The sequence below is a fragment of the Carlito syrichta genome, unplaced genomic scaffold (assembly GCF_000164805.1).
Source record: "Carlito syrichta isolate Samal-C Ts95f unplaced genomic scaffold, Tarsius_syrichta-2.0.1 Scaffold304602, whole genome shotgun sequence".
NCBI lineage: Eukaryota > Metazoa > Chordata > Mammalia > Primates > Tarsiidae > Carlito > Carlito syrichta.
In genome coordinates, this window is record NW_007248698.1 from 32,822 (window position 1) to 55,187 (window position 22,366).

Genomic DNA, 22,366 nt, shown 5'->3' on the forward strand with positions numbered 1-22,366 from the left:
CCATTCTCTTTCTCAGCTCTTCTGAGTTCTCTTATCCTGTGCCTTTCCTATTTCTATGGCACTTGACACCTTCTCACTAGTGTATCATTTATTCATTATTGAGTGTATTGTTCATCTTGCACCCATGAATGTAAACCCATGAAAATACACATCTCTGTCTTTTTTATTCATGGTTACAGCCCCAATTCGTAGAAAGGTGCCTGGCATGTAGTAAATGCTCAGTAAATGCTGGTTGACAGGAAGAAAGAAAGAAATAGAGACCAGCATGAGACAGACCCGTCCAGAGCGATGGTTTTGAATTCGGTTTCTATTTTGCTTCCTGGTTTAGTGTGTCCACCAGGTAGGACCCCTCTCGCCTTTGGACACTCTCAACTCCTCCCCATGGGTTAGGATCAGCATGAGATCATGCCTCCATGGCCTGCAAGTAGTGAGGCGGCCATGTGGCCATGAGAACAGATGACTGGGGTTCATTGCTTCCTCACAGAATTCAAGGTATCTCCCCAGGTGTCCTCAGCCATCTAGGATCCCCCTGGGAGCTCGGTTCAGAAGGTGCAGACACAAGGCCTATCTCACGTGGGTGCTCCCTGGGGCTGGGCTGGACCTTGCTTCCTCCGGATCCAGCCCTACCTTCTGCTCACAGACTGAGATTCTGTCCTCTGTATCTTCCTCCTGTAAGGGATGTGTGCCTGTATGTGAGTGTGTGTGTGTGTGTGTGTGTGTGTGTGTGTGTGTATGTGAGTGTGTGTGAGAGAGAGAGAGAGAGACTAGGAAGACTCCCCCTCCATTCTCTCTTATTATGTTGGCTCTTTTCTTGAGCCCTCTTTTCTTTGAGAGAGAGTTCTGGAAGATTATTTTTGCTCTTGTCTTCATGCACAGAGAGCTCTACTCAGGGACTGGGGGCTGAGGCAGTATGGCATAATCACAGTCGGGGCAGCTGCTGGCATTCTGTCAAAAGGCAGGCACTTTCCATCCTGTTCTGGGTGTGACAGGTGTCCTGTAGCACAGGGTGGGAGAAAGGGGTGAGCCGCCCTTGGTGGAGGGCCCTGTCTTTGTGAAGTTCTTCACGCACTGGGTAATCTCTCTAGGGATCAAGTCTGCATCAAAGCTCTTTCTTGTGGCTCTGCATCACTACTTCTGTTCTTTCTTTCTTTTTTTTTTTTGAGCTGGAGTCTCACTCTGTCACCTCGGTTGGAGTACAGTGGCACACTCATGATGATCACGGCTCATGGCAGCTTTGACCTCTCTGGCTCTGATCCTTCTGCCTCAGCCTCCTGAGTAGCTGGGACTACAGATGCACACCAACATGCCCAGTTAATTTTTTGATTTTTTTTTTGGTAGAGGTGCATTCTTGCTATATTGCCCAGGCTGGTCTCGAACTCCTGGGCTCAAGCAATTTACCTGCCTTGGCCTCCCCAAGTGCTGGGATTACAGGTGTGGTCTTGTCACCCTCGAGAACCTGGCTGCAGTTCTGCCTCCTCTGTGACTCTCCAGCCATCTTCCTCAGGAGGCCAAGAACACACCATCTAACCCTTTACCCAGTTAGCCATTGTTTCCTTTCCTGCTGTGGCTCTTCCTGCCTCTGGCCTCCACAGTGAGGCCTAGGTACCTCAAGGGCAAGCTTTGTCCATCAGCTTTATCTCCCTCAGCACATGAATCAGGGCCTGTTCTGGTGGGACCTCAGCCTGTCCTCCAGGTCAGCTCCTGAGGTCACCACTGGGCCTGGCACATAGCGGAGGCCAAACAGTATAGATGAGGAAGCCGTCCAGATGCCAGCCACGCTCTGCTGTGTCCAGTCTGTTCCATTCAACAAAGGCTCTAGAACATTGAATGGGAGCTAGTGACCGGGCGACATAAAGGTGACTGGATGTGACTTCTCCTCCAAGGGAGCAACACAGACTCCAGGGACCATGTTACAAGACAAAACGGCAGCCGGGGTTGGTGGCTCAGCCTGTAATCCTGCGCTTTGGGAGGCTGAGGTGAGTGGATTGCCTGTGCCCACGGGTTCAAGACCCGCCTGGGCAACTTGGCGAGACCTCATCTCTACAATAAATCAAAAACTAGCCGTACGTGGTAGCGCGTGCCTGTAGTTCCAGCTAATTGGAAGGCTGAGGCGGAAGGATCGCAGGAGCCCAGAAGGTCGAGGCTGTGGTGGCCGGGAGCGGCCACTGCACTCCAGTCTGGGCGACAGACTGAGACTCCAACTCAAAAAAAAAAAAAAAAGACAGAAAGGGCCAAGGGTAGTCACAGGGAAAGGTCAAGGCCTTCACTCCACATGTGCTCCCCCCAAAGAATGGGGCCGTGGGATATCTGTGGGACATCAGGCCCTTGGAGTCTCAGGAATGTCCTGGCCCAAGCCTTGACTTGCCTCAGTGGGCTAATGGTCCCTGATCCATGCACAGGGTTGGAGGGGAATTAGGGGCTTGATAGATATGCCTAGGCCTGCGAGGGTGGAAAGGCAGAGGCGGATTTATGGGTGGCAAGGCCTCCTCGATGTGCTTATTAAGAGAGACAGGTCTCAGCCTTCCTCTCCATCTGCCTAGCGGGAGATTCCCATGCTTGTAAATGGTGTTAATGACTTTCTTCTGCCTTTTATGTTGTCAGGAGGCCTGTCCTCTGCCGATGAAAGGCAGGAGCAATAACAGGTCTCTGGTGTGAGACCGTGTCATCCTTCAGTCCTGTCCACAGTCCTGGGGACTGTCCTGCCAAGCCGAGGCATGATGAACTACTCCGACCATGCCAGCTCCAGCTTTGGGGTCAGGAACTTCATCTTCTGCTCCACTGTCATGCCCAAGTCTGGGGCCTGGCTGTGTCAGTGCCAGGACCCGTTGCGGGGGGTAGTTCAGGGGGACTGGGCACCTCTGGGGCTTTGGCAGTCGGAACCTGTGTACAGTGGACTCCGCACAGATTGTGGTGAGCATTGACTATCGAGCTGGGGGCCTTTGCAGGCCCAGCCCCCCTGCATCACGACTGCGATGGTCAATGAGAGCCTCCTCACACCCCTCAGCCTGGAGATCAACCTTGACATGCAGTGCACATCAGGTACGAGGAGAAGGAGCCGATCGAGTGTCTCATCAACAAATTTGCCGCCTTCCTCCACAAGGTGGGTCGTGTGCGGCTCCCTGGGGCTGTGATTCTGGAAGGGGAGAGGGACTTGGGACCCGATGACTGGCTGGGTGCAGATCCTCCTGCAGCTGACAAGCGTGTGGCCTTGAGAGTGTGGCTGAACCAGGATCTTGGTTTTCAGACATTGCAGTGAGAGTCGAATGCAACAAATGGATGTGAAACCAGAAGGCAGAACAGGAGGGTTCCCTGCTGCTCACAGCCCAGCAAGCACCGGGTGTGTGTCTGGGGCCCTCTGGATTCCAGCACACAGGAGGAGGTGTGGGTGGGGTGGGCAACTCTGCTCAGGTGTTGTCTGACCTCCCCTTAGAGATGCTGCCATGCCTGGCACGGAGGGGAAGCTGGGATGAAGAGAGACTCGGGGCTCCATCCAGGTGGGGACGTTGTAAGAAGGCTGTGAATCCTTAGAACTTCCACCCAAAGAACCTTCCACCCCCAGCATGTATGCAGGTTAAAGGGAAGGATGGTCCAGGAAGAGATTGTCGAATTGCCCTTTCTGATGCTGCAGGCTGAGCTCTCCCGGGGAAGAATATAGCTTTGGTTTCCATGGACATAATGATGCCTTCTCTGGGCGCTCACCTGTGGGGGAGGACAGCCACCAAAGTCCAAGGGAGGAAAGGCTGGGCTGAATGCTGAGTGTGTCTACATCTAGAGGCTAGTCAGAAGACGTGCCCTGGGGTGATGGTGGGAGGAGCTCTGCTCTCAGACCGGCACCACCATGGGAAATGGGCAGATTTGCACACAGAGGTGGGGGCGTCCGAGGCATCAGTGACTCTACTGACCGTAGAGTGTTGCAGACCACGCATTGCACAAGGACACCTACCAGCGTGGGGGGAGTAAGGAGGTTGACGCTGAGCCCGGGCTGCGCTCTCTGGACTGTGTGCCTGGCGGGGGCTGGAAATCCCTGGAGGGGTCATCTTTTACTGACTTGCTCAGAAGCACAGAAGGCCCTGAGCATGCAGATGCAGAGGGATCTTTGCCCCTGGCTTGCTGGGAAGCACCCACGGACAATGCTCTCCCTGTTGAGAGGTGTCAGTTCTGGGCCTGGGAAGAGAGACTCGCGCACTGTACTGGGCTGGTTTTCCCCTGTCCTGGGGAAACTGAGGGCTACCCACTTCCCTCCAGTGTCCTTTCTGCAGGTTCCACACTGCGCTGAGCTCCAGGCTGGCAACTGCAGTGTGAGGGGTTTAGTCCTGCAGAGCAGCGAGCCAGGGGCTGCCCCACATCCCGGGCCTTTGTGTTGAAACTCAAGGCTGATGCCTTTTGGGTAACAGGGTTTTGGTTCCTTTTCCCACCAGTACGGGCAGTCAGAGTGGAGGGTTCTTTGCGGCAGGCCGGTCCTCCCAGGAGTTTAGGGTTTGGGAGGACATCACCTGCTTTAGGATTGCTAACTGCAGACTTTAATGGGGGCTGACAGATCAGGTGAGTGAAGCCAACCTCAGAGGCGTGCCCACCTGGGGGTGTGGCAGCAGCCACTTACTCCAGCCCTGGGCCTAGCTTGGTGATTGCTCCTGGTTTGTCAGGAAGGTCAGAGAGAGCCAGAGATTCCTGCCTGAAATCACTCAGTTATTAAATGTTGGCAGCGAGCCAGGTCTCTATGAAGCGGTGTGTAGGTCACATACCACATGTCTGTGGGCCTGCGAGGGGCTGGGAGCTGCCGGTAGACTACTGTGGGTGTATTACTCCTGCCTCAGTGTACAATGCGGCCCAGAGACAATGAGGTGAAGGGGCCTGGCTGGCAACAGAGTGAGGCAGTGAGATTCATCCTAATTCCTGGCCTGGGGTCTCCCCTCCTGGACTCTAGTTCCCCAGGATCAGAGTCTCGACTCACGTAGGGGTATTTTAAAATTGCTGCCGTACAAATACCCACAAACCTAGAACAACACAAGCGTACTATCTCACGAGGCTGGCATCGGTGTTGGCAGGGCAGCTTTTCTTTCTGGAGGTCTCAGAGGAGTATCAGTTTCTGGGGACATTCAGCCTTTTGGCAGAATTGAGTTCCTTGTGACTGTAGGACTGAGGTCCTTGTCCCCTTACTGGCTGACTCCTGGGGATTGTTCTCAGCTTTTAAAGGCCGTCCACATTCCTTGGCTCATGGCCCCTCTTTCTCCATCTTCAAAGCCAGTAATAGTGGGTCAAAGTGGGTCAGATGTTTCACATCTCTCTCCTGCCTCCTTCTGAGAGTCTCCTTTCACTCTTCTGTCTTCTTCTCCCATTTTGGAGGGTCCATGTGACTACCGTGAGCCCATCTTGATCATTTAGGATAATCTCCCAATCTTCAGGTCCACAATCTTCATTCCTTCTGCAAGAGGCCCTTGGCCCTGTCACATAACACATTTGCAAGTTCCAGCGTTAAGGGCGTGGACATCTCTGGGGTGGTCATTACTTGGCCTCCCATACATAGTCTGAAATATTTCTGCAGGATCAGATGTTGTTTCATTCTGTGTAGAACAAACAAGTGGCTGTCAGTCATGCTTACTTTCTGGGAGGCAGACATGGGTGGTGGGAAGTTACTTGGGGACAACTTGTGACCTGCACTTTCAAGCTTTTTCAGGGATTTGGAGAAGGTCACAGGCTGCTTTTTGCAGGGCAGGGGCCATCCGCAAAGGCAGAGGGAGCCTGGGGGACCAACTACCTCCCCAGGCTCCACCTGAGTCTCCATCCTCCCCGTCCTCTGCAGGTGTGCTTCCTGGAGTGTTGGAAGCTAGCCTTGGAGGTCAGCCTGAGGGACATAGTCCTGGCAGACTGAGGACCCTGGGCTCGCACTGCGAGTCTGGGGGCTGTGCACCATTCCCTCCACCCTCACCCCAAGAAGACATGTGCTTAGCTAAGCATGAAGAATACCAGCGAAAGCAAAGCTCACACAACTAACTTTAGAACACCATTGTTAACTTTTCCCACTTCCCACTACTTTGTTTGACCTTTCCCTTTTTGCCCATGTGATGGTTAAACTCTGAGGCACGTCAAAAGGGGCTTTCTTTCGCTTGGTCGTGGGTCACAGGTCTTGCTTTTAGGGTTAGGATTTGTAACTCATACCAGGTAGAAAGAGGTTTCTGATTTTGTTTAAGCAAAGAATTGTTTTGAATATTTTTACTTATTACTTGTAGTTGTGCTATGGTGTTTAGACATAAGTTTCTATAAGTATAAGTTTATAATCGTAGGCATAAGATTGAAGTGTAAGTGAAAGTTTATATTAAGGTATATGTAGGTGATTTATAAGTTTGTTTCTTAGGGTTTGGGATACATATTAAAGTTTTAGTATATAAGAAGTTGTAAGGTTTAGATATAGAATTTAAGTAAGTGAAACAGATTTTATCTAACAACCGAGACTACCTTTAGGCCTGAATAACATCACTAAAAGTTTCTTCTAAGCTGTTCTCCTTAGGAATAAGATGTTCCAAATAGAAAGACAATGAAGGAATTCGAACAAAGAGGAAACTACCAAGGGCTTGAAAGAGCAGAAGGCCTTGAAAAAGAAACTCCTCGTCCATAAAAAAAAGGAACCCCTGTGTGAGGTGCTTTGGGAGGGTCTCCAGGTGCACATTCTTCCACACAGATGGAAGTACTACACACCAAGACTGCTCCAAAGCCTTGTGCCAGAAACTGTTGTTCTGCCCCCCAGAGACTTTATTATGGAAAAACTTGTTTCCCTGGATAATTTGAATAAGGAAGTTAAGAATTGTTAGAAAGATCAAAATATGTATTAGTTCATTTGGGATATAAGTTTTGTTTTAAAATTATTTAATGAGAAGTTTTATGATTTTATATGAGTTTTTAAGCTCGTAATTTAAAGGTCTTATATTAATGGATGGCGGGGACTGCTTTTACTTCAAGATAACATCGTTGTTTGGAATGGCGTTGGTTTGGGATGGAGATAGTCTCCACCCTTAGAGACATTAGCCAAAGAATACTTAAACTTTCCCTTAAGCGTTTTAACATCACAAAAAATTCATGTAATTTGTTGTGATTTGTTTTGTTATGATGATTTTAACTTGCTTATAATGATAACTTGCAGAAATTATTTCCTTGTAGAGAGGAATATAAGCTCACTGCTAACTTGCAATAACTGGCATCTGCTCAAATCTGAACAGTTGTCCAAGTCTCACTCTCTCAGCGCTGATGTCGTCCCCACCTTTGGGAACCTCTGGACTCTGCTGGAGCTGGACTCCGGCACTGGAGCAGCAGACCAAGCTGCTGGAGACCAAGTGGCAATTCTACCAAAACGGCCAGTGCTGTGAGAGCAACCTGGAAGTGCTGTTTGAGGGCTACATCGAGACACTGTGGTGAGAGGCCGAGTGTGTGGAGGCCAACAGAGGGAGGCTGGCCTTGGAGCCCAACCACATGCAAGAGGTGCTGAAAGGCTACAAGAAGTGGGCAGGACAGGCAGGGGTGGTTCTAGGGAGAGGAGTGGGTTTTGGCAGAGGCCACACCCCTCCTCCAGGGGTGGAGACTGTGGAAGGTCAGAGTCACCCAGTTAGTGGTCAGAAGGTTCTGCTTATCAGTCTGCTGGGTTGGTCCTGCCTCAGCTCCCAGCCTCATCCTGGGGATTGGGGAAAGATTTAGAGGGAGGGGACACACATCCAGGGCACAGACTGACACAAGGATGAAGAGAGAGTGACAACTGAGTCAGGGGAAGCAAGACCAGCAGGGCTGGAGGGCAGGACCAGGAGCTGTCAACGCCGGGATGGGTGCACTGGAAGGGCCTGCTGATGGGTCTCGAGGGTGACCTGGCTGATGCCACTCAGAGCGTCTGATGACCTGGGATTACTACGTCATCTACTCTGCAGATAAATAGTTCTGCAAGGCTCCACGATTCAAACACCAGTGTAGACCATCCGTTCTTCAAATTGCTTAGTGTGCCCATCACCTAATCTAAACTCATAGTCATTATTGGCTGGCCCACTCTTCCCTGTGGACATAGAGTGAAGGGTGGTTTTGAGCTAATCAGTCCCGGCCATTCTAACCCTCCTTGGGATTCTTGGAAGATCAGGTTTACCATCCAATGGAACCAGCAGTGGGACTTCCTCTGGGGGGAAGAAAATGTAGACACGATTCTCGGTGTGCAGGGGTCAAGGTCTGTCCCCTCTTCTGGGGGTGTGTGTGCTGGTAATTATAAAGCTGAGTTTATTCCAGGCTGCATGACCCTACAATTAGAAAGCTGTGAAAGCTGTGCTCTGGGAACTCGGGTCTTCCTGGGCAGGGCTGCTCCTAGGATAAGGTCTCACTGGCAAGGGGATGGGGCTGGGCTGGTGATGAGGCTTGGGGAAATGATCTGAACAAGGGGTTGCTTCCAGGAATCCAAGTCCTTGGATCCTGGGGACAGGGAGAGGAACCTCCTAGGCGTGGCTCTATGGGGCTTTATGTTTTCCACCGTTTTAGAACTGAAGGACTCCTGGGAACATCTGTCTGACTTTCACTTGCCCCACAAATATTTACTGAGCACCTCACTGCACAACAGTGAATTTGACCCAAGGGGCAGAGAAATTAAATGACTTGCTCCAGGTTTTGCAGTGATTTTAGTCTAAGCCGGGACCAGATACCTGGGACTTGGTTTCCATGTCCAGTGCCCTTTGTATGGGTTCTATGTGGCTGGGGAATAGAAGAAGTCCAGAGAGGTCATGCCTCTTCTCCAAAGGCACAGAGAAAGCAGGGGGAAAACCGGGGAGTTTTGCACACCTGGTTCTGACTGGCTCCCCGGGGCCTGCAATCTTGGAGGTCTTTTCACCTGGGTTGTCTGTCCTCAGGTATGAGGAGGAGCCAACCTTCAGGGCCATGGCTGAGATGAGTGCGTGGTACTGAAAAAGGTGAGTGACTCTTCCCACATGGGGGATGGACACATCCCGGACACCAGATGCTCCGCTACGGGGCAACTTGTTGTGTGTCCCCATCAGTCCTATTGTTGGTGACAAGGCACTCGAGACCTGTGGGATGTGAAGGTGGGTTGGTTTGGCTGCAGAAGCCATTGAGGTCCCATGCAGAAACCCAGACTGTGCCAATGGAAGCTCAGTAAACCACACACACACACACACACACACACACACACACATACATCGTGCAGGTACTTAGCTTTTTGTAAACGACCAGATTGGTTGAAATGTTCACTTTTAAATATGTTTCAGTCGCATGTGGACATTACCAGTGGGATTGCATGAGTGTCACCATTATTTCCTGCAGTGGGACACGATGACAAGGAAACAACTGCTAGTGATTTCCAGTTAGTCTGAAATTGGTAAGTGCATGCAAGTGTTCTTTAACAAATACGCGCTTACCAGTCACCTTAATTTGAGTAACCACAGCATGGAGAGAAAACTGGTGAGTAATCTGCCAATCGAAGCACGACCTTGATCTCAGGCAGGAGAGTCAGCAATTGGATGTCAGATGTTGCCCGACCCGACCCTGAGGATGACCTGGGGAGAGGTGGTGTTGACTTCTACCTGCTTGTGCTCTGTGGGTGTTTGGCCAAGGACAACAGCCTGACAATCTGGGCCGTGATGCCAAGCTTTCTTCTTCAGCAAAGTCCTCTGTCCTGGAGGGGGTCAGCTTTCTCTCCACTGCCTTTCCTGAGCAGTCTCACGACGTGAGGGAGGTAATGTTACTGGCAGGCAACAAAGGCCCTGTCCCTCCCAGAGCGGCACTGAAGGTGGTGATGAGAGGTCCAGGTTAGAGTTGCAGGTGCAGGGTGGCTGGGTAAGGTAGGCCAGAGGCAGAGAGGTGGGCCAGAAGGTGGCCTCAGGGCCTGCTGTGGAGGTCAGAGGTTCAGGGGCGTGACAGGGACTGAGTTTGCTCCCTACCCTATCCCGCCTGTCTCTACCAGTATGTAGACTGTGCCTATCTGCACACGGAGGCCAACATGGAGCCACTGAGGGAGGAGACTGTCTTCCTGTGGTTGCTCTATGAGGAGGTAAATCTCTGGCAGTGCCTGTGAGGGAGGAGGAGGGAAAGGGTCTTCTTGGGACATGACTTGTCCTTGTTCCTGGGTTCTAGGGAAAGTTGTTTATTCCTTACTCTCCTAGGAAAAGATCATCTTCCCCGAAGGGTATTATTTTTTTAATCTTGTTCAAGCTTTCTTTCAAGATGAAAGTGGAGGCTGGGCATATGGTGGTTCATGCCTGTAATCCCAGCATTTAGGGAGGCCAAGGCAGGAGGATCGTTTGAGCCCAAGAGTTCAAGACCAGTATGGGCAACATAGCAAGACCTCGTCTCTACAAAAAACAAAAAAATTAGCTGGGCATGGTGGTGTGTGCCTGTAGTCTTAGCCTCCCTTGTAGCTGAGGTGGAAAGATTGCTTGAGTCCAGGAGGTCGAGGCTGCAGTGAGCTGTGATTGTGCCCCTGCACTCCAAAAACAAACAAAAACAAAATGGAAGTGGGTGATGCCCTTCCTTTAAGATGATTTGAAAGAATGGGACTAATTCGCTGTCTATACATCATTATACTGTGGAGATTTTATAACTAATTTATTAAATCAGCTGGCTTAAAAAGGCAGATGGAAAATCCAGGCTCTAACTCTGGCCATTTTCTGGTTGATGGGACTTATACAGATAGCTACAGTTCATCTGGATTGTTCAGGCCCTAAGGTAGAGGAAACCACTTTGTCTGCATGCATATAAATCCTGGCATTAGTGCCATTCCACGTATTCCCTTGAGGCCATGACCCTAATTCTTGCCTTTTCCTCTTAAAGTTACACTTGTTCAATTTTCCCAACTTGCTGGTGGTTTCCCAATTTCTCTTCAGAGTTGGGACTGTTTTTTTGGATGGCCTGGGAAATTGGATCAGAGGGGAATTTGGGGCAGAGGACAAAGACTGCTGTCTCCTACAGGAAATCCACCTCTTGGGTCACACATCTCTGATACCTTAGTGGTGGTGAAGATGGACAACAGCCGGGAGCTCAACATGGATTTGGTTGTGGCTGAGATCAAGGCTCAGTACGATGATATCGCCAGATGCCAAGGCTGAGGCCTGGGTACCAAACCAAGGTAGACTGGAAGGCTGGGCTGCCCCACTGAGCAAGAGGGCAGCCAGGAGCCTGGAGCTGCCTACCCCTGTGCTCACTCTAGAGGGACTAAGGTTGAAGTCCCTGGCAGAATAGGGCCAGAGATGGAGCCCTGCAGATGGTGAGCTGACTGATCTGGGAGGAGGACAGCAGACTCTCTGCTGAGACATCCCATGACACCTCCAGTTAGTTCCCGCATGTTTTCCTCTCAATCCGCAGTGCTGGGAGATGAAGACCATAGTGACCCGGTAGGATAAGGACCTCTGTAGAAGCAAGGATGAGCTTAGCCAGCTGAACTGCGTGATCCAAAGGCTGAAGGCTGAGGTGGAGAACACCTAGCAGCAGGTCGGGGATACTGAGACCTAACTCAGTGCACCTACTGTTCTGTCCTGATTTCTGCTTCCCTCTTGACTTCAGGGATTACTACTATTGTTAGAACTGTGCTGGAGTGCATGCCCATTATCAGAGCCAAGGGCTTCTGGTCCAGCCCTTGCTATGATCAGACTTCTGAATTCTCATGGATCTGATAAGTGTAAACTAGCATCTAATTGGTATTTTATTTTTCATTTCTCTGGCTAACTAGTGATCCAGGCTGTCTCCTCCTACACATACTGTGGCAGGAGGCGGCATATGCTCAAATATGTTTCTTGTGTGATTGAGTGAATAAACACAGAAACACATGTGGCTGATTCGGGATCAGCAGTTGGCCTCACCTGGGCTGCCACTAGCCCAGTGGCAAGAAGGAAAGGTTGATAGCAGTTAAAGGTATTTCCCTTTGAAAGACAAGTTGCAACTTTAAAGTCCCGCCTGGTGTCAGGCAGGTTTTGTTTAAGAAAGGCCAGATGGCCCAGAGACTGGCTATTTCATGGAAATGGAAAAGAGTCTTATCTAAAGTCCCCCTTCTGAGGTTTACAATCCTGCAGTTCCTGGAAACCATTTGTTCTTTGAAAAATCTGATTTTGCTAAGTACAACCTTGTAAGATTCCAAAGGAAGTATGTAATCACTCAACACGACCCCTCTCCCTTACCTAAATGAGGGTATAAGACCCCACGTCTCCTGTTCTGGGGTGCTCGAGCTTGATTTGGATGCATGAAATTCTCAGCTCGCTGAGCTAGTGATAGCCAGCGTAATAAAGTGCCACTTCTTATAGTAGTCTCGGTGTCACGATCTCTCTATTTTTCCTGCTACAATACTAGTCATCTGTGTTTCCTTTTCTAATAATTGCCTGTTCATAACATCGGCTCATTTTTGTATTGTGAGTTCTTTTTTTTCTTCTTGATGACTTGTGGCTTCCCTTGTTCATTCTATCAAGATTGCAAGTCCTTTGTCAGTTATGCATGTTGCAATGAATCTCTGTCAATCTGTCCCTTGTCTGTTTGTCTTTTACTGGACAGAAATCTTTAATCTAGATGGGGGCAAGTCTGCTGGTTGCTCCCTTAATGGTTAACACTTAGGAAGTTTAGGGGCAACAGAGTTGTCCTTTTACATTTTTGTCCTCTACTGGATTGAATTTTACCTCTCATAATTAGGCTCATCATAATAAAGTCTCTTTATTTTTTGTATATATGGTATGTGTGGTTCTAATTTAATTTTTCTACATATATTAAGAAAATATATCACATAGCTCATTCTTTCCCCATTGATTTGTAATACTGCCTCTGTCATAATACTGACCTCCTACACATACTTGGTTCAATTTCTGTCTGTGTTGCTGTTTTTAACCACTGAGCAGGATGTTTCACAAGTAATTTCTTGCTGTTAATAGCTGAGGTCATAAAATTCATGAATAGTTTATATTTTAGAAGTGAAATTTGAGAAGACTCAAATTTGTCCCCATGATCAAGTCTGTTCATTTGCATTCTGATACGCTAAGTGGAGTAAAAGGGAGGGACTGTAATTGGGAGTTGTTGCAGACAGTAACTTCTTTCAGCATGCTGATCTCAGTGGGCCAAGAGGAGGCCCTGCACAGGGGCTCCTGGAAATGTGAGCTTGGTAGGAAATAATTTGGTAGCCTGGGGCATGTCACAGACTCTCTGAGTCTCAACTTCTTCATCTGCATAATGGAAATAATAATTCCTCTTCTGACAAGCTCATAGCAAGTTGGAAGGTCAAATAAGATAAGATCTGTGAAAGTGCCTTGTAAACTAACAATGATATATAAATACGAGGTATTATCACTAATCATGACCAGTTCTCTGCCAGTGCTAACATTTCCTCCCTCTCATGACTCACTTGTAAGAAGTGAGTTTTACAATACAATGTACAGAAATGAAGGAACAGAGCTTCAGACGGGCCATTATTTCCCAGCTTAATGAATTTTCCATTGATGTATTTCTTTTTTTTTATTTTTTTGAGTCAGGTCTCTCACTGTTGCCCAGGCTGGAATGCAGTGGCATGATCACAGCTCACCACAGCCTCAACTTCCTGGGCTCAGGCAATCTTTTCACCTCAACCTCCTGAGTACCCAGGACTACTCGACACATGCCACTACATCTGGCTAATTTTTTGATTTTTTTATTGTTTTAGAGACTGTCTCACTATGTTGCCCAGGCTGGTCTCGAACCTGGGCTCAAGTGCTGGGATTACTGGCGTGAGCCACCACACTTGGCCTGATGTATTTCTTTTTAATAGTATATCGTTTAAGAACTGACCATTTCAACTGAAGGTGAAATAGGGTGACCAAGCCTTTGGAGACCGACCAGATCCCCCTAACCTGCACCCTTTTCAAACTCCTCCCCTCTTCTCCTCCCCCACAGTGTTGCAAGTTGGAGGCCAAGGTGACCCAGTCTGAGCACAGGGCAAGACAGCCCTCAGTGACGCATGCTGCAGAAGGTCAAGCAGGACGTGGCCTGCCAGCTCAAGGAGTAGCAGGAAGTGATGAACTCCAAGCTGGGCCTGAACATTGTGATCACCACCTATAAGCGCCTGCTGGTGGGTGAGAAGCACAGGTGAGGATGGGAACTTTGGGGTCCCCACTCAGGGCTGGACCATCACCCCTGGCAGAGAGCATTCACACTGGGAAAGGCTCTAGAGATCATGGAGTCCAACCCTCTATTTTACGGATAGGGAAACTGAGACCCAGAGAGGAGGAGGGCCTTGCCCGAGAGCACAGTCAACTAGTGTCTAAGCGGAAATGACACCAGTCTCCTGGCTGGCTGCGAGTGCTCTACTCCCTCAGACACCACCCCTTGGACTGGAACCTGGTGTTCATTCTAAGACAACTACTCTACCCTGTTGGCTGAAAGGATTTTTCTGCAGTCAGCCTCAGTGGATTCTTAAGGCTGGGATCATTCAGAAAGTTCGTGAAAGGCCGTTTGACTTGAGATGCAGAAATGAAGAATCTTATCAACCTAGATCATCTGGTGTTCAGGACCGGGGAGCAGAAATGAGCCACAGATTCTTACCTTGAAGGAAAGGAGAGGGGACATAATTGATTGACATACATCAATTCTCTGGGGGAACTGGGGTTAAGGGGCCAGGGAGGCATCTCAGAGGAGGAGACAGAAGAGCTGAGGGGGTGAGAAGGTAACACCACAGTCTATGCTGATGGTTGGAGCCAAGAATTGGGGGCAGATGAAGCCAGCGCAGGGAGGGGCAATGTGGATTTATCCCTGGGAAGGTGCAGAGCCTCTAGCCTTGAGGTTGCCCTGTCATTAGTGACCCAGCTGGGACTCACCAGAGGGACAGGGTAGCCTGGGAGGAGCATGTAAAGGTCCAAGCCACTCTGGGTTCAAATCCCAGCCCTTCCATGTGAGCTCTTTATACCTCAATGTCTTCAACTGCAAAACACAGATAATCATAAAACCCATTGCCTAAGGCTATTGCAGGGTTAAATGAATTTCAGTGGGACATAGTAAGCAGAGGCAGGGGCAGGTTATTATCATAATGAGAATATCCCCATCCAAGGTAGCCAGGCAGGCCTACATCCACAGAGATGGTCCTGGCTGACCTGGTTGGCTTCAGGAATCTGACATGAAGCGCTGTGAAGGCAGCCAGGCCGCATAGCTGAAAGTACCTCAGGCTGGAACTAGCAAGCTTGGTTCTGTCTGCGTCCTCAGGGCTTTGGGTGAAGCCCCTAGGGCGCTCTCCTTTTGTGGACACTTAAGTTCCTGACCCACCTACTAGCATTCAGCAAGGCAGCTGGTATTTGCGTTGTGAATTTATTTTCATTATGATGATAAATTTAATTAGTGGATTCATAACTTAATCATGTAATTACTGGTGCATTGTCCCCAGTGTACGCGATTTTCTTGGAGTGGAGGTCTCACTCTGTTGCCCAGGCTGGAGTACAGTGGCATGATCACAGCTTACTGCAGCCTCAATTTCCTGGGCTCAGATGATTCTCCTACCTCAGCCTCATGAGTAGCTGAGACTACAGGCACAGGCCACCATGCCTGCCTAACTTAAAAAAATTTTTTTTGGTAAAAACTTGGTCTCGTTATGTTGCCCAGGCTGGTCTTGAACTTCTGGGCTCAAGCAATCCTCTGGCCTTGGCCTCCCAAAGTGCTGGGATTACAAGCATGAGCCACCTCACCAGGTCGTATGCAATTAAAAAAAGCGGTTTACTGTACTATGTGTACTACGGCCATTGACCTTTTAATAGACTGCCTCCTCTTGGCGTTTAACTTATTTAATGTAATTACATAAGCGGTGTGCTCATTGTAGCCAATACAGGAAAAAGGAAAACAAAAGCAGCCCCTGTCCCTCTCAGAGAGAACCCTTGTCAACACTGTGGTCCAACAGGCACCATGATGGGCACTGACTAGAATCCTCTAGAAGGGCATAGTTCTAAGGCTGTGGCAAAGTCAGGCTGAGGTGACAGGGAGAGAGCCAGATACATACACGCCCATTCAAAAGGTGAGAAGTTAAGAATGCTCTGTGTTGGGCAGAATGACTCAGAGTAGAGCTTTCCTGGGAGGGGGGAAGGTTTGAAGCTGGGAGTTTGGAAAGAGGGATGCAGAACAGAAAGTGTAGGCAGGAGTGAGGGGGAGGGAGCCTTTATAACAGGCCTACTCTAGTGGCACAAATGTCTCATCGTGAATGAGATACTTAGGATGCTGGTAGCCAACACTTACACTGGATTCTACGTGCCCATCTCTATTTTAGGTACTTACACACAGAACTCAATCGAACCTCACAACAATCCTATCAGGCGGATATTACTCTTCCCTTTTCATGTCCTGGGAAACTGAATCACAGAAAGGTTAAGTGACTTGTCCAAGATCACCCAGCTAGCAAGTAGCACAGCCAGATTTGAGGTGAGGTAGCCCAGGTGGAGAGGCCGGGCTGCCAACCTCCATTCTCTCTGGCCTCAATCAGGTGGATGACGGCAGCATTTAAAACCATGAGATAAAATGCATCAGGCAGGGTGACAGGCAAGCCTCTTCCTGCTGGAGGGGTCTGGTGGTAGCGGCTCCCATCAACTCTGTGGCTTTCCAGGAATTTTCAGATGAGGGACAAAGAGGATGCCCCCTCATCTCTGTCCTCTGTGTTCCTACGTCCGAAAAGCAAACATGGCATAAAGTGGCCTTTCGGAGCCTGCAACCTAACCCCATCCATGTCCTTTTGGGGTTCCAGTGATCGGGGTGGACACTGATGCTGTCTGCAGCAAGCGGGTAGCCTGGTCCTGCCCCTCCTCTCCTCTCCCCTCCTTCAGGATGGAGGAGAATATGTCTCCACCACTTACTGGCTCACTCTCTTCTCCCTGCAGGTTGTGTGAAGGCATGGGCTATGTTGACATCTGTAAGTTGGGTGTGTGCAGGTAAGGCTTTCTGGAGTGTCAACAGTCTTTTTTTTTGAGCTGGGGTCTCACTCTGTTGCTCAGGCTGGAGTGTAGTGGCGCAATCATGGCTCACCACAGTCTCGACATCCTGGACTCAGGCAATCCTCCGGCCTCAGCCTCCTGAGTAGCTGGGACTGCAAGAGAGTGTCACCCATACTCCACTAATTTTTTAATTTGTTTTTGTAGAGATGAGGTCTTGCTATGTTGCCTAGGCTGATCTCGAACTCCTGTGCTCAAGGAATCCTCCCACCTCGGCTTCCCAAAGTGCTGGGATTACAGGCGTGAGCCACTGTGCCTAGCAAGAGTTTTAATAATAGGTTGCCTTTACCTGGTGACCACGCCTCTCTCTAAGGAAACATGGGATGAAAGAAACTGGGGATGAAGTTTTTGGTGTCTGAACTGATGGATGGCCCCAAGTGTTTGACACCTATGTGGCTCCATCTGGAACATTCGTGAAGCCTAAGTTAATGAATATGGCAGATTGTGACCCCCTCATTGGCTTTGCCAAAGGAACCTCAGCCTTTCAGTCACACACACAACACGTCTTGGAGGTACCATGTTTTAGTAAGAAGAAATGCTATTCATATTCATATTCTGATCTCTGCAGGCAACGTATGAATCTCTTTAAGAATCCAACTAAAAGCTGGGCTCGGTGGCTCAGCCTGTAATCCTGCGCCTTGGGAGGCTGAGGTGAGTGGATTGCCTGAGCCCGCGGGTTCGAGACCCGCCTGGGCAACTTGGCGAGACCTCATCTCTACAATAAATCAAAAAATTAGCCGGGCATGGTAGCACGTGCCTGTAGTTCCAGCGACTTGGAAGGCTGAGGCGGAAGGATTGCCGGAACCCAGCGGGTCAAGGCTGCGGTGGCTGGGAGCGGCCACTGCACTCCAGTCTGGGCGACAGAGTGAGACTCCAACTCAAAAAAAAATAAAAAAAAAGAATCCAACTAAAGTACCACCTGTGGAAGTACTAACTGACTATTGGTTCTGCAAGAGAAGAGATCTCCCCTTGTGGCCCACCCCTCCTAGACCCAACCTCTCCAGGGTCCCACCCCCTCTGAATCCAAGGTCCCCACTGAATCCAAGAATACATAAGAATACATAAGAATCCAAGAATACATAGCCCCTAGGCTAGTGTCTGCTTCTCACCCCTCACCTTTCCAGCGAACATATTTCTAGACTATCCTTGAGTGCGAGCCATCACTTTTTGCTCCGAGATGGTATGAACACATCTCAACATCAGTCTGGTCCCAGCAGGATTAGGCATCCAATTTGTTCACCACACTCTGGAAGAAGCAGAAGGCAATGGGTTTGGGTTCACCTGTCGCTGGTCCCTTGGAGTATAAAGATAATTCATCACTGGTTCTAGAAGATTCAGGGTCACACCATGTCTAGGGTGGAAAAAAATTCTGACCTCGTGTCTCTGTCCACAGGTGTGAGCCATTCTCAGGGCGGCACGGTCTGCAGGGACCTCGGTTCCCTGCAGTGTCTGGTGTGGCCTGGGGGGTGGGGCGCCGCCATCAGCAGTGGTGCCATGTGATCCCCCTCTGCAGTGGGGGCTGCTGCAGTGCCAGATCTGTGCAGTTTGCATAGAGGGGGTGGGACCCAGGGCAGGTCGGATCCACGGAGGGTGGTGCGAGGGGAGATCTCTTCTCTTGCAGTCAGTACTTCCACAGGGAGCCTCAAACTAACTCCTTTGTTCTTACTGGAGTTAAGATTTACCCTTTGAGTGTCAACCCTGGGCTTAGCATCACTATCACCACCATTGTCTCTCCCCCCGACCCTCTGTGGTCCAGGAAAAGGATGTGAAGCGTTTTGGATATAAACTGCCTAGCTATTGTCTTCCTCAGTTAACCGAGGTTAGACATTTATGAAGCCCTACTGTGTGCCGGGCCCACCGGGAAGGGAGTAGGGTGGAGGGCGTGTGGCCTGTGGGAGCCTCTCTGGGTTTTGTTCTGAGATGAGAGGGACTCCAGATGACACCTCAGCATGGGGGGTGGTGGGGGATGTGGGGCGGGGTTCTGAGGAGGCCCCACATTTGCTCTAAATGTCACAATTCCCAAGCTCAGGGCTCCCAACCATTCGTATGTCAGGACTGAAAGACTGAGGCTAATCGGCCAAGTGTATCCTGTAGGCAGTTTGGAATGTCATCATATTTGCACAATTCCTGTATAGCTCCTTTCTTTGGCAAGCTTCATTAAATACCCACAATAAAAGGCCTCTTCTTGGTAACCAAGTTAATACCTGCCTCCCTCATTGTTTGCCCAACCCTCCCAAAGCCCTGATTGTTCTGGTGCTTCTCAAGACGTGGTCCACGGACCACCGCCTGCATCGTTGTCCCAGGAATCTATATTTTATTGTATTTTCATTCAGGGTTTCACTCTATTGCCCAGGCTGGAGTGCAGTGGCATGATCACAGGTCACTGCAGCTTCGACCTCTCGGCTCAAGCGATCTCACTGTGTCAGCTTCCTGAGTAGCTGGGACTACAGGTGTGCACCACCACTCCTGGCTATTTTTTTTTTTTTTTGACATTTTGTAGAGATGAGTCTTGCTGTGTTGCTCAGGCTGGTCTCGAACTCCTGGGTTCAAGCAATCCTCCCACCTCGGCCTCCCAAAGAGCTGAGATTGCAGACGTGAGCCACTGTGCCTGGCAGAATCTGTATTTGAAAAAGCTCCCAGATGATTCCTTCAAGAACTAAAGTTTGAGAATCACTGGTTATTGAGAGGGAAGAGGAAGGTCAGATCATTCTGACCATGGAGGTGACTGTTTCTCTGATTCTCACACAATCAGATTAGCCCCTTTGCATTAGTCTTTTGACTTTGTAGAAAGGTCAGAACCACGGTCTGGGTCACATACACCACCCCCATACATGCATACATGGGGTGGGGAGGGGATAAACGTACAAAAGGGGAGAGAAGGGGGTCTGCATTTATTAAGCACCTGCTAAGTGTCTGGCGCCATATGTATGAATGCCATTCATTACTCACAGCAACAGGCTTATTATCTCCATTTTACAGATAATGAACATAAGGCTCAAAGAAGTAGCTGTACTGAGGTCACATAGCTAGTCCAGAATCCAAACTCTGGTCCAGGGAATGCTGACATTCATATGCTTTTCCACTGCATGCCTTAACTCAGGGATCCCCAACCCCAGGCCACAGACTGGTACTGATCCGTGGCCTGCAAGGAACTGGGTTGTACAGAGGTGAGTGGAAGGTGAGCGGGCAAAACTTCATACTTACAGCCACTCTCCATTGCTGGAATTACCGCCTGAGCTCCATCTCCTGTCAGATCAGCAGTAGCATTAGAGTCTCTTAGGAGCATGGACCCTATTTTGAATTGTGCATGCCAGGGAGTTAAGTTGTGTGTTCCTTATGAGAATCTAATGCCTGATGATCTGAGATGTCTCTGTCTCCCATCACTCCCAGATGGGACCGCCTAGTTGCAGGAAAACAAGCTCAGGGCACCCCATGATTTTGCATTATGGTGAGTTGTATAATTATTTCACCATACATTGCAATGCAATAATAATAGAAACAAAGTGCACAATAAACGTCATGCGTCAGACTCATTCCAAGACTATACCCCCACCCCCCTGTCTGTGGAAAAATTGTCTTCCATGAAATTGGTCCCTGATGCCAAAAAGGGGACTGCTGTCCTAACCATTCCTCAGCTGAGTGTTCCAGCTCATCGACTGCTCTTGGAGGAGGATGCCTGGTGCTACCAGTTGTCTGACTGACTCAATGGAGATAAGAGGTGGAAGGTGACACAAGGGACCTCCTGGCAGCACTGTAGAAACATCTTTCCCAGCCTCTACTTTCCAAGAATCTTAGACAGATCTTCCTATGTGGCCGTGAATACAGGCCTCTTGTGTGGGAATCATACTCAGATCTTTGGTTGGAGGGCATTTGCCTTGATTGCTGGGACAGAGGAAATTGGTTGGGGAACTCTGTCCCTGAGATGATGGGCCCCAACAAGTCTGATCTAGGGGGCTCTGCTCAGAGTCCCCTCTGCTGCAGGCTGTCCCTCCTGGATGTGACACCATGGAGAGGGGACCTCCTGACAGCCAATTTTCTTACACTTATTGCACAGGCAGGGCTCTATTTCTCCCATCTTATTTGATTTGGAACTTTTTTTAAGATTAAAAAAAAAGCCTGGGTAGAAGATACTTTGCCACAAGAGTACATAATTACTCTCAAGACACAGAAAAGCCCTAAGAAAGTTTTTTCCCCATTTTTTGTTTTCCTCAGTGCCCCTGCTTAAAGCTGGATTCTGGGGAGAAGGGTCAGGCCTCCTGACCCCCCATAGGCCCACTGTCCTTACTCAGACAAACCCCTGGGGTCTTTAAACCTCTGGGGAGGACAAACCTTGTACCTGGACTGGGGCGGGGTGGGAAGTTGGACAAGGGCGGGGGATGGCAGACCGACTACGGGATGCAAACCATGCTTCTACCTGCAGGTGTCAGGACGCCAGGCGCCACCCACAAAACCAGACCCCTATCCTGTTCCCCAAACCCCGGGCGGGCGGATGGCACCCAGCTTGCCCTCCCAGTCCTCCCGTACCCGCGGTCTGGGCCTCACCTTGGAGCCTGCGGGAGAGGGACAGACATGAGCAGGGGAAGAGGGCAGGCTGCAGACGACCGGGAACCTGTCCAGGGCGAGCGGCAGGATCCCCGCATGGCAGGCAGAGGCTACAAGGCCCATGAACCCAAATCCAGGAGCTCTGGGTCACAGCTCACACAGAGATGGGCCAAAGGTGTCCGTGGGTGGTCGCGACCAGGCTGGGGTGGAGGTTGAGCGGCGCAAAAGGCAGGGGTGTGGTTGGGGCTCAGCCCCGGACTCTCCATCCACCCTAGCAGGAGGTGGATGATGATGGAGGTGGCCGGGACCTGGCAGTCTTAACGAGAGACAGGGCCAAAGCCTGATGGACAGTTACTGGGAGAACCGCCCCCAACTGGGTGCCCTCCCACACTTCCTTCACCGTCGGGGCGTGGAAGGCCTTGCGGTTTCCTGTACTCTCACTCCTTTTGCTCCCGAGTCTCTCACGGCCCAGTGGACTGGGCCGGCACCCATTGGCTGGCTTCCCGAAACATAGAAACGCCTTTGAATCGTCTCCCTGGCACTGCAGTTCCGATGCCTTCAGATTGTATGTCCAGGGGCCACAGTGGCCAGGCAGAGCCTTGACCCGGAGGACCAAGGTCTTTCTTGGTGGTGTCTGCTCCCCTTGTCTTCTGCCTCCTGGACCAAAGGGACCCTCAGGCGGTTGCATGCTGGCACATCTCAGTCCACATCCCACCAAGTTTAAAAATCAAGTTAAAGGCCGGGCGCGGTGGTTCAAACCTGTAATCCCAGCACTTTGGGAGGCCGAGGCGAGAGGATTGCCTGAGCCCGTGGGTTTGAGACCAGCCCATGCAACTTGGTGAGACCTCATCTCTACAATAAAGCCAAAAAAAAAAAAAAAAATTAACCGG

General features: G+C 50.0%; 1 pseudogene; it reads left to right on the forward strand.

Annotated features, from left to right (window-relative positions):
- Positions 1–2,714: 2,714 nt before the first annotated feature.
- Positions 2,715–18,434, forward strand: LOC103262755 (annotated as a pseudogene).
- Positions 18,435–22,366: the final 3,932 nt, after the last annotated feature.